The 13,339-nt window shown below is 46.1% G+C and overlaps 1 protein-coding gene across 1 annotated transcript in view; it reads right to left on the bottom strand.

Annotated features, from left to right (window-relative positions):
- LOC143764687 (uncharacterized) overlaps positions 1-13,339 on the bottom strand; it is a 46,285-nt gene that overhangs the window by 29,570 nt on the left and 3,376 nt on the right. The window lies entirely within an intron of this gene.

Genomic DNA, 13,339 nt, shown 5'->3' with positions numbered 1-13,339 from the left:
AAAAAATCAGTTTTAGGAACAAAAAACATCCATCACTATAGAGAAAACAGTCACTGCACAATGTTAGTTAAGTCATGTCCATAACAACTCTATTATACTTTATTATTCTATACACGGTAGATAGAAATCACAGAGCCCACAGCAGTAGCTCTAATTGAACCCCTCAAGCTCAAAAGGGAAAAAATGAATAAAAAAAATTATATTATAATATATATATATATATATATATATATATATATATATATATATATATATATATATATATACACTCACCGGCCACTTTATTAGGTACACCATGCTAGTAACGGGTTGGACCCCCTTTTGCCTTCAGAACTGCCTCAATTCTTCGTGGCATAGATTCAACAAGGTGCTGGAAGCATTCCTCAGAGATTTTGGTCCATATTGACATGATGGCATCACACAGTTGCCGCAGATTTGTCGGCTGCACATCCCAAAGATGCTCCATACAAGGCAGGATGGATCCATGCTTTCATGTTGTTTACGCCAAATTCTGACCCTACCATCCGAATGTCGCAGCAGAAATCGAGACTCATCAGACCAAGCAACGTTTTTCCAATCTTCTACTGTCCAATTTCGATGAGCTTGTACAAATTGTAGCCTCCGTTTCCTGTTCTTAGCTGAAAGGAGTGGTACCCGGTGTGGTCTTCTTCTGCTGTAGCCCATCTGCCTCAAAGTTTGACGCACTGTGCGTTCAGAGATGCTCTTAGGCCTACCTTGGTTGTAACGGGTGGCGATTTGAGTCACTGTTGCCTTTCTATCAGCTCGAACCAGTCTGCCCATTCTCCTCTGACCTCTGGCATCAACAAGGCATTTCCGCCCACAGAACTGCCGCTCACTGGATTTTTTTTCTTTTTCGGACCATTCTCTGTAAACCCTAGAGATGGTTGTGCGTGAAAATCCCAGTAGATCAGCAGTTTCTGAAATACTCAGACCAGCCCTTCTGGCACCAACAACCATGCCACGTTCAAAGGCACTCAAATCACCTTTCTTCCCCATACTGATGCTCGGTTTGAACTGCAGGAGATTGTCTTGACCATGTCTACATGCCTAAATGCACTGAGTTGCCGCCATGTGATTGGCTGATTAGAAATTAAGTGTTAACAAGAAGTTGGACAGGTGTACCTAATAAAGTGGCCGGTGAGTGTATATATATATATATATATACACACACACACACACATATATACACAGGTGTTTCTCACAAAATTGGAATATCATCAAAAAGTTAATTTATTTCAGTTCTTCAGTACAAAAAGTGAAACTCAAATGATATTGATTCATTACAAACAGAGTGATCTATTTCAAGTGTTTATTCTGTTGATGATAATGGCTAACAGCCAATAAAAACCCAAAAGTTATTATCTCAGTAAATTAGAATAATTACGGTAACAAAAAACACCTGCAAGGGTTCCTAAGCATTTAAAAAGGTCCCTTACTCTGTTTCAGTAGGCTCCACAATCAAGGGGAAAACTGTTGACTTGATAGATGTCCAGAAGGCAGTCACTGACACACTCCACAAGGAGGGTAAGCCACAAAAGATCATTGCTAAAGAAGCCGGCTGTTCACAGAGTGCTGTGTCCAAGCATATTAATGGAAGTTGAGTGGAAGGAAAAAGTGTGGTAGAAAAAGGTGCACAAGCAACCGGGATAACTGCAGTCTTGAAAGGATTGTTAAGAAAAGGACATTCAAAAATTTGGAGGAGACTCACAAGGAGTGGACTGCTGCTGGAGTCATTGCTTCAAGAGCAACCACACACAAATGTATCCAGATCATGGGCTACAAGTGTTGCATTGTCTCTGCTATGCTCCCTGCCTGAAATCCGAATTACATACTCATACTGAGTGTGCACCCCTACCACCAGCCAGGACACAATTCTTAGGTCGCAGGGCAGCACAGTTTGAAAATCCCATTTTGGCAGAAGTTTAAATAAAAAAAATATACAGTGCCTTGCGAAAGTATTCGGCCCCCTTGAACGTTTCAACCTTTTCCCACATATCATGCTTCAAACATAAAGATACCAAATGTACATTTTTGGTGAAGAATCAACAACAAGTGGAACACAGGCTGAACAGATCTGAAATAACGATTTTCAATTTGACACTGTTCATATAGATATTTTTAAAGTATGATCCCTTTGAGATACCAACATGAATTTTGGTACAGATGTGGCTAGGAGCAGAGGAGGCGCAAGGGAAAATTTTTAAAATAGTATATCCTTTTGATTTTTTGGAAATACTTTTTAAAATTGTGTATTTGAGTCTGCATGAGTAAAATAATAAAGATACTCCTGTGGCATATTGGGCAACAGCCTGTACAGTGCAAAGTGGAATGGTATTTTCCCGTTTGTCTCTTGGTTCTGGCCTCAGTTATCAGGAGAAACGTAAAGTCAAGAAAACACAGAAAGTTACATTTTTTCAAAACTTTGAAAATTAATGAAAAAATAAATAAAGAATAGATAATTTATTTTTCTTCACATTTTGCATTCTCTAACAAACTATTAGCACTGAACAAAAGCGCAAAAGAATTATAAACATAGAGGAAAATTGTATTGTTCACTTGAAATGTAAAAACTCATATATGGGGACATATAGGTGACAGTAAAATATGGAGGCACATAGGTGGCATTACTAATATATGGGGGGCACATATGTGACATTACTAATATATGGGGCACATAGGTGACATCACTAATATATGGGGCATATAGATGACATCACTAATATATAGAGGCACATAGGTGACATTACTAATATAGGTGGCACATAGGTGACAACGCTAATATATGACGGCAACATAGTTGATATTACTAATATATGGGGCACATATGTGACATTACTACTATATGGAGGCACATAGGTGGCATTACTAATATATGGGGGCATATACAGTACAGACCAAAAGTTTGGACACACCTTCTCATTTAAAGATTTTTCTGTATTTTCATGACTATGAAAATTGTACATTCACACTGAAGTCATCAAAACTATGAATTAACACATGTGGAATTATATACTTAACAAAAAAGTGTGAAACAACTGAAATTATGTCTTATATTCTAGGTTCTTCAAAGTAGCCACATTTTGCTTTGATGACTGCTTTGCACACTCTTGGCATTCTCTTGATGAGCTTCAAGAGGTAGCCACCGGGAATGGTCTTCCAACAATCTTGAAGGAGTTCCCAGAGATGCTTAGCACTTGTTGACCCTTTTGCCTTCACTCTGCGCTCCAGCTCACCCCAAACTATATCGATTGGGTTCAGGTCTGGTGACTCTGGAGGCCAGGTCATCTGGCCTAGCACCCCATCACTCTCCTTCTTGGTCAAATAGCCCTTACACAGCCTGGAGGTGTGTTTAGGGTCATTATCCTGTTGAAAAATAAATGATGGTCCAACTAAACGCAAACAGGATGCAATAGCATGCCGCTGCAAGATGCTGTGGTAGCCATGCTGGTTCAGTATGCCTTCAATTTTGAATAAATCCCCAACAGTGTCACCAGCAAAGCACCCCTACACCATCACACCTCCTCCTCCCTGCTTCACGGTGTGAACCAGGCATGTAGAGTCCATCCGTTCACCTTTTCTGCGTCGCACAAAAACACGGTGGTTGGAACCAAAGATCTCAAATTTGGACTCATCAGACCAAAACACTGATTTCCACTGGTCTAATGTCCATTCCTTGTGATCTTTAGCCCAAACAAGTCTCTTCTGCTTGTTGCCTGTCCATAGCAGTGGTTTCCTAGCAGCTATTTTACCATGAAGGCCTGCTGCACAAAGTCTCCTCTTAACAGTTGTTGTAGAGATGTGTTTGCTGCTAGAACTCTGTGTGGCATTAACCTGGTCTCTAATCTGAGCTGCTGTTAACCTGCGATTTCTGAGGCTGGTGACTTGGATAAACTTATCCTCAGAAGCAGAGGTGACTCTTGGTCTTCCTTTCCCGGAGCTGTCCTCATGTGAGCCAGTTTCTTTGGAGCGCTTGATGGTTTTTGCCACTGCACTTGGGGACACTTTCAAAGTTTGCCCATTTTTTCGGACTGACTTTCATTTCTTAAAGTAATGATGGCCACTCGTTTTTCTTTACTTAGCTGCTATTTTCTTGTCATAATACAAATTCTAACAGTCTATTCAGTAGGACTAGCAGCTGTGTATCCACCAGACTTCTGCACAACACAATTGATGGTCCCAATCCCATTTATAAGGCAAGAAATCCCACTTATTAAACCTGACAGGGCACACCTGTGAAGTGAAAACCATTCCTGGTGACTACCTCTTGAAGCTCATCAAGAGAATGTCAAGAGTGTGCAAAGCAGTTATCAAAGCAAAAGGTGGCTACTTTGAAGAACCTAGAATATAAGACATAATTTCAGTTGTTTCACACTTTTTTGTTAAGTATATAATTCCACATGTGTTAATTCATAGTTTTGATGCCTTCAGTGTGAATGTACAATTTTCATAGTCATGAAAATACAGAAAAATCTTTAAATGAGGAGTGTCCAAACTTTTGGTCTGTACTGTAGGTGACAATACTAATATATGGAGGCACATAGGTGACATTACTAATATATGGAGGCATACGTATTTTTCGGACTATAAGACGCACGCAGGTTTTAGAGGTGGAAAATAGGGAAAAAAATATTTGAAGCAAAAAAATGTGGTAAAATATTTAATAACATAAATAACATACTATTATATGTGGTGTTATTATATATAATAGTATGTTATTATGTTGGAAGCTCCGGGACCAGTGTGGTGTCTGTGAAGTACTATATGAAGATGCTGGAGGGTGAGTATAAGAATGGGGGCACAGGGCTTATATTGAAAGCACCACTCCAGCACTGCAAAATAACACTGGAGTGCTGCTTTAAAATCCCATGGGAGAACTATAACTCCCAGCATGTCCTGCAGATCCTATGACATGCTGGGAGTTATAGTTCACCAAAGGAGTGGCAGAGTGCTTTATTGTGTTTTGTAAAGACTAACCTCTTACCATATTTTTCCGACCATAAGACGCACTTTTTTCCTCCATATTTGGGAGGAAATTGTGGGTGCGTCTTATGGTAGGGATGTAGCATGTGGGGAGGGGGACAGCAGCGACTGGGATCGCACTGTTATCCCACTTCAGGAGGCAGAAAAATGGCCCCCTGCCCGGAATCAGGGCTGGGGAAACCATGTGGTCCTGATGATTAAGTGCAGTGAATATTCATTAGCCGCTTCCCCGCCCACCTATCAGCTGAGTGATGAGCCGGGAGCAGCAAATGAATACTCCACTTAAGCAGGGACACACATGGTTTCCTCAGCACTGGATTCCTGCAGCAGCTGGGGAGATCTGTGTGTCCGGGGGAGGAGGAGGCAGCAGGGGCCAGGGGAGAGGAGATCGCTGCATACCTGCTGGGGCTGGGCGCTGAGTGCTGTGCACAAGGAGGACCTGTGTGATGTCAGAAGTGGGTGGGCTGGAGCATCACATGGCAGCACAGAGTCCTCCCTCTTCTTGACATCACAGGTCCTTCAGACTCCCCACTAGAATCTGCAGGATTCCTCTTATAACCTGTGCTGTGGAAAGGCAACAAGAGGGAGAGCTCTGTGTGTGTGCTGTCATGGGATGCTTTTACCTTACCACAGTGTGGCTGGCTGCCACAATTACCGTATTTTTCGGACTATAAGACGCACTGGACTATAAGGCGCACCCAGGTTTTAGAGGTGGAAAATAGGGAAAAAAATATTTGAAGCAAAAAAATGTGGTAAAATATTTAATAACATAAATAACGTACTATTATATGTGTTGTTATTATATATAATAGTATGTTATTATGTTGGAAGCTGCGGGACCAGTGTTGTGTCTGTGAAGTACTATGTGAAGATGCTGGAGGGTGAGTATAAGAATGGGGGCTTATATTGAAAGCACCACTCCAGCACTGCAAAATAACACTGGAGTGCTGCTTTAAAAGCCCATGGGAGAACTATAACTCCCAGCATGTCCTGCAGATCCTATGACATGCTGGGAGTTATAGTTCACTAAAGGAGTGGCAGAGTGCTTTATTGTGTTTTGGAAAGACTAACCTCTTAATTGTGGCAGCCACTGTGGTGAGGTGAAAAGCATCCCATGACTGCACACAGAGCTCTCCCTCTTGTTGCCTTTCCACAGCACAGGTAATGGAAGCCAGCAGATTCTAGTGTTGGAGTCTGAAGGACCTGTGATTATGTCAAGAAGAGGGAGGGGTCTGTGCTGCCATATGATGCTCCAGCCCGCCCACTTCTGACATCATCACAGGTCCTCCTTGTGCACACTGCACAGCACTCAGCTCCAGCCCAGGAAGGTACCAGCGATCTCCTCTACCCCGGACCCTGCTGCTGCTGCCTCCTCCTCCCCCAGACACACGGATCTCCCAAGCTGCTGCAGGAATCAGCGCTGAGGAAACCATGTGAGTCCCTGCTTAAGTGCAGTATTCATTTGCTGCTCCCGTCTCACCGCTCAGTTGATAGGTGGGCGGGGAGTAGCTAATGAATATTCACTGCACTTAATCATCGGGACCACCTGGTTTCCCCAGCAGCTGATTCCAGGCAGTGGGGACATTTTTCTGCCTCCTGAAGTGGGATAACAGTGCGATCCCACTCGCTGCTGCCCCCCTCCCCACATGCTACATCCCTACCATAAGATGCACCCACACTTTCCTCCCAAATTTGGAGGAAAAAAAGTGCGTCTTATGGTCAGAAAAATACGGTATATTCCCTGTGCTTGATAGGTGGGGAATGAACATGAAATATATATAGAAAATAGAAGTATGAACACATTCCATATAAACAGGTGTTCATATGCCAATGAACACCTGGATGATTCTGTGAGTGATTGGGAGAAGGTGCTGTGGTCAGATGAGACAAAAATTGAGCTCTCCCATATACAGGTGCTTCTCACAAAATTAGAATATCTTCAAAAAGTTAATTTATTTCAGTTCTTCAATACAAAAAGTGAAACTTATATATTATATAGTCATTACAAACAGAGTGATCTATTTCGAGTGTTTATTTTTTAATGTTGATGATTATGGCTTTTAGCCATGAAAACCCAAAAGTCATTATCTCAGTAAATTAGAATAATTAACAAAAAGCACCTGCAAAGGCTTACTATTCGTTTAAAAAGGTCCCTTAGTCTGATTCAGTAGGCTCCACAATCATGGAGACGACTGCTGACTTGACAGATGTCCAGAAGGCAGTCATTGACATACTCCACAAAAGGGTATTACTAAAGAAGCTGGCTGTTCAAAGAGTGCTGTATCCAAGCATATTAGTGGAAAGTTGAGCGGAAGGAAGAAGTGTTGTAGAAAAAGGTGCACAAGCAAACGGGATAACCACAGCCTTGAAAGGCCATTCAAAAATTTAGGGGAGATTCACAAGGACTGCTGCTGGAGTCATTGCTTCAAGAGCCACCTCGCTCAGACATATCCAGGACATGGGCTACAAGTGTCGCATTCCTTGTGTCAAGCTACTCATGACCAATAGACAATGCCAGAAACGTTTTACCTGGGCCAAGGAGAAAAAGAACTTGACTGTTGCTCAGTGGTCTAAGGTGTTGTTTTCAGATGAAAGTAAATTCTGCATTTCATTTGGAAATCAAAGTCCAAGCGTCTGGAGGAAGAGTGGAGAAGCCACAATCCAAGCTGCTTGAGGTCTAGTGTGAAGTTTCCATAATCAGTGATGGTTTGGGGAGCTGTGATGGATCACACATGGGGAAAGGGTGGGTAGACTTCACTCACTTCTGGGGAGGGGAGAGTAGGACCCAGCAAAGATCAGCTCTCTGGCACCTCCACTTGCCCCAGGTCAGTCAGGGAACTGCACAGAGGGCAAATGGTCACCGGAAAGGCTTCCCTTATAGGTACGAGTTATTGAGGTACTCCCAGTGAGGGAAGATATACATCACCAGTCCAGACTGGGGATATATATATAAACCTCCCAGTCGTTACTCTCAGTGCTCCTCACTAACAGTATGGTATGCTGCCACCAGTTTCTGGTTCGATATAAGCCCCATGCGACAGCAGGCTTATATCAGGTACAGGAACCATCCCGAGTAGCGTATAATAACCAACTGAACGTGCGGATGTGGGGATTCGTGAATCAATATAAAAGAGCAGCCCAAGAGTAATTTTAGATTTAATCGCCGAAAGGCACACTAGATATACAGGTATATATTTACAAGAACAATATATATGTACACAGTCAGGAGTGTAGTATAAGGGTAGGGTACAGATAGATTGCAATTACCGTGTTATGCAGCATGTGACCACAGTGAGGCGCTGATGGATCACAGGTTCAAATCTTTGTTACATGATTCCCTGGCCGTGTCTGGTAACGGGCCTGCCAGTAGAAAGACTGGCTCCAAAATTACGAGCTGCCTATTATCTCCTAGGCTGCTCCCACATGCTACGCCCACCCCTGGGCTGGCCCGCCTCCCTCCTCCCATATCTGAGAGTATGATTTTCCAGGCAGAACCGTTGATGGCCCATAACGTTTTGCCCTCAGGTCTAAATAAGACGGCAGTGGCGCCACTGGATTCCACTGGATTTATCTGTTCAGAGAGACCAAATATGGCTATTGTATTTAATTCCTTGGGTGGCTGGATGTTATGGGCTCCTGGGGAAAGGAATGCCGATTCCTATTATGTGCTTGGCTAGGCTCAGAGATATAGAAATGGCCGGAGCAAGGCCGTCCACCCCCCTCACCCAACGCCTGGGCGGAGGCCAACATGACAGTGGTTGGAGGTGGGTATTTAGGGTAATTAAGGGGAGGGTTGGTGGGGCCGGGGGTATTATAGAGATGAATTGGGGGTGGGGCCTGCTAGTTCCCGCTCTCTGAACCCTGGAGCAGACATCACTTACCATGTCCGCCGTAGACAGGGTTTTTTGAGGGCCTCAGGGCTGCGGCGACTTTGCACCCTGATGGCTGGCTTGAGACGCAGGTTGCCGGGATCCTCGGTGCAGGCCCCCAGAGAGGCTGTCGCCCGACATGGGCTCCAGGGACCCTCCAGGCCGGGCACCGGTGAGTTCCAGGGCCAGCAGGCCCCGGCCTGGGAGGAATCCAACTGCCAGGCGGGCCCTGTCGGCGGCTGCAAGGCCTCCGTCACGTAATGTGCAGGGGGCGGAGCCGGCATGCACCAGGCAGCGTGCAGGGCCCAATGGTTTGGGAGGCCGCAGCGGCGATGCTCCTGTCGCGCGGCCTGCCTCTTCACGCCGGAGCAGCGTGGGAGTCGCGGATGGGGCGGACGGCTCGGGGCAGCAGCGCGCCGGGCTGGTTCTTTCACCATCGGCAGGGAGCTATCCTGCGCAAGTTAATCCCAGCGGCGGTGCATCAGCGGCACCTGGGCTGACGCCTCGTGATCGGTGGGGCTCGGCAGGATCATCAGGACTAGCAAGTACTCCAATTGGAATTGGAGTGGCACCCCTTTCCTCAGTGGTGGCGCAAGACCCTTCGACCGAGGCGCACAGTTCACGCCAGGTTTCACCGAGGCCAGAGTTCGGGCTGCAGGGACGTCTGGAGACCGGTATTCTGGCTGGAGGGGTCACAGCCTGCTAGCAGCCTGGTGAGTGTTTGTCTGTGTCTCGTCTATGTCCTCAAAACGTTTCCGTACCGGTGGCTGGTGGTACACGGGGTAGTGTGTCCAGTTTGGATGTGGCTAGTGGGTCTGCTTTTGTGGAGGGTGCAGGTGTGCGGGAAGTGTTAGATAACATGCGGGATTTGTTAGCTAAGTTGGATAGAGGTTTGTTTGAGCAGAGGCAGCTGGCTGCATGGGTAGCCCCTTGCGGGTCCCCGGTGGGTGTTTTAGGTACAGCGGCGGTGCAGGCGTCTCCGGGTTCCGTGTCGGTTCAGACGGAAAAGGAGAAGGAGTGCAGAGTGCATCTGAATGATAGGGCACACGGAGAGGTCTACATCTGTTTCGAGGGTCCTTTGGGGGCCCATCTGAAAAAGGAGGTAAAAGAGAAGATTGTAAAGATGAATATGTTGAGATTTTTTCGTTGCTTCCTCTTGAGAAATTTCATTTGGACAAGGGCAAAAAAGAGAATAGCAAAAAAGAGGATGAGGAAAAGCGGAGGTGGAGGCTTATCCCGCAGACGTTTACCAATTGGCTTCAAGCGTTTGCTATTTTAGCCAGTGTGATTGCGGAAAAGGCGCCGGATAACTGCGCAGGGTTATTTTGTTACATGGACTCCATCGGCGAGGCCTATCGGGTTTATGGGGGGCAGGCTGTTATGAACTGGTGGCCTAGGAGCAGCATGGACGAGCTCTGGAGTAGGTGGCCTCTATACTGACCGCAGACCCTGAACTTAACACATCAACTAGAAGTAGCCGTGGGATGTTCCTGTCACTCCCTGGACACCTCGTCACGACCGGAGGACTAATTACACCTAAAGAAAGAAACAGGAATACTATCTTGCCTCAGAGAAAATTCCCAAAGGAAAGGCAGCCCCCCACAAATATTGACTGTGAGAGGAGAGGGAAATTACAAACGCAGACTGAAAACAGAATTTAGCAAAGGAGGCCACGCTACCTAGAAAGAAAAGACAGGAAAGAGTACTGTGCGGTCAGTATAAAAAATACTACAAAATCCACCACAGAGAATACAAAAATCTCCACACCCAACTAAAGGCATGGAGGGTAACTCTGTGACTCCAGAGCTTCCAACTTGGCTGAGTAAATCTTAACACAGACAAAGCTGGACAAGAAAAAACATAGCAATTCACAGAACTATTAAGTCCACCGCATGTGGACTGCAAAAACAGAGCCAGGACTTATCTTTGATGATTTGGACAATCCAGAAGGAGAAACCAAGCAGAGATGTGGATCCCTAGAAAACAATGGACAACTGGCACTCAATAAAGGAAGGAGCCAGACTAAATAGCCCCGTCCAAAGTGGAAGCAGCTGATGACTGTTGTGAAGGACAAACAGCAGCACTACCACTTATAACCACCGGAGGGAGCCTAAGAGCAGAACCCACAACAGAATTCACAACAGCAGGCGTGGCTTTGGTATGATGAGCAATTTAGACAGCGTAAAGCCATTCGGCCTGCCATCAGGTGGGACCAGAAGGACATCGGGTTATGGTTGAGGGTCATGGCGCAGTATAGGTTCGGGCATTCCTTTCACGGGGGGATCCGGAACCTCTACTCAGGGTAACCAAGCCAGTGGGTCAGGTTCCTCAGGGCAATCGGGTAATTCAGGAGAGCGTAAACTGGGCTTATGCTGGCAGTTCAATGATGGTCAATGCAAGTTTGGGGCCAACTGCAAATTTAAGCATCTTTGCTCCCATTGCAGTGGCTCCTCTCATGGGGCCGCAAAATGTTTAAAAAAAGGCAAGTCCAAGACAGGGGCTGGTAATTCCCAAGGGGGTGACTCCAGTGAAGTTGGAAAAGATGGCCCCTTATCTAAGTAGATACCCTGATAAGGAGAAGGCGGAATTGTTATTTTCAGGTTTTACGAACGGTTTTGTTATACCTGCACCTAGTTTTGTTGTGCCTCCGGTGGTTAAGAATTTGCGTTCAGCTTGGTTGCACAGCGCGGTGGTTACGAAAAAATTAAGCAAGGAGGTGTCGTTGGGTCGTATGGCGGGCCCATTTGAGGTGCCACCGTTGACTGATTTAGTGGTTTCACCGTTGGGTGTTGTGCCCAAAAAAGAATCTGGGAAATTTCAGCTGATTCATCATTTGTCCTATCCGCGGGGGTTGTCCGTTAATGACGGTATTGCTCCGGAGCTTTGCTCCGTGGTATATGTGTCTTTTGATGAAGCAGTGTCTTGGGTTCGTAGGTCCGGCAAGGGGGCGCTATTGGCTAAGACGGACATTGAATCAGCTTTTCGTTTGTTGCCGTTCCACCCAACTAGTGTTAGATTGTTGGGTTGTTTTTGGAATGGGGTTTTTTTCGTGGACAGATATTTACCGATGGGTTGTTCTCTGTCATGTGCTTTATTTGAGTCATTCAGTTCATTTTTGGAATGGGTGGTTCGTGATGTGTCCGGTTGTGATTCTGTCATTCACTACCTGGATGATTTTTTGTGCGTCGGCCCAGCGGGGTCTGACCGTTGTCTCAGGTTGTTGAACGCAGTTCAGTGGGTGGCTAGTCTTTTCGGTGTTCCTTTAGCTCCTGGTAAAACGGAGGGTCCGGCCATGTGTCTTTGTTTTTTGGGCATTGTTATTGACACGGTACGGTGGGAGTTTAGGTTGCCAATTGAGAAGGTGCAGGGTCTTCGGGCCGAATTTGCCAGGGCCTGTCGTTTGAAGAAATTGTCATTGCGTGAGGTTCAGTCATTGTTGGGGAAGCTTAATTTTGCTTGTCGTGTTTTGCCTATGGGGAGAGTTTTTTCCAGAAGGTTGGCTAGTGCTACGGCTGGAGTTCGGGCTCCTCATCATTTCATCAGGTTGTCGGCTGAGCTGAGGGAGGATTTGGCAGTCTGGAATACGTTTTTGTCGGATTATAATGTGCGCTTCTTGATTATGGAGGATGTGATTGACAGCGACATGTTGGAGTTGTTCACGGACGCCGCAGTTGGGATTGGTTTTGGAGCGTATTTTCGGGGCCAGTGGTGTGCCGAACAATGGCCTGAGGCTTGGATTGCTGCAGGCTTGGTCAAGAATATTGCATTGTTAGAGATTTTTCCCATCCTGGTGGCGGTCCATATATGGAAAAAGGATTTTCGTGACAAGCGTGTGCGCTTTAACTGTGATAATATGGGTGTTGTATGCGCTATCAATGGGCTTACGGCGGCGTCACCCCCGGTGGTGCGTGTTCTGTGGCAGTTGGTTTTGTCATGTCTGGCATTGAATGCGCATGTGACGGCATCCCATGTGCCGGGCTCACGGAATTTCATTGCTGACACTCTCGTTCACAGTTCGACCGTTTCCGGTCGCTGGCCCCGGAAGCAGAAGTCATCGGCTTGAGATGCCCTGCGGAGCTTTGGCAGGTGGTATTCGGGACGCTGAGGGATTGATAAGGTCGTCGCTGGCTCCCAGGACTTGGGAGGCTTATCAGGCAGTGTGGTTGTCTTGGGAGGGTGTATTGGCAGAAGGGCATTATGGGACGAGTGTGGAGGATCAGGTGGGAGCATTGTTATCCTGGCTAAGTGTGGGGGCGTCTGAAGGGTGGTCAGTGGCGAAGGTGTCTCGTACTCTGGCAGCCTTAGCCTTTGGTTTCAAATTACGAGGGCAGAGAGATTTGTCCAAGGTCTTTTTGGTAAAACAGGCGGTTAAAGGTTTTCGTAGGAGTCGTGGTCAAGGGGATACTAGGAGGCCAGTCTCTTTTGCCTTGTTAGAACAATTAGGAGGGGTTTTGCCTTTGGTATGTACG

This window comes from Ranitomeya variabilis, chromosome 4, assembly GCF_051348905.1.
Source record: "Ranitomeya variabilis isolate aRanVar5 chromosome 4, aRanVar5.hap1, whole genome shotgun sequence".
NCBI lineage: Eukaryota > Metazoa > Chordata > Amphibia > Anura > Dendrobatidae > Ranitomeya > Ranitomeya variabilis.
This window is presented reverse-complemented; position numbering and strand designations above follow the sequence as displayed.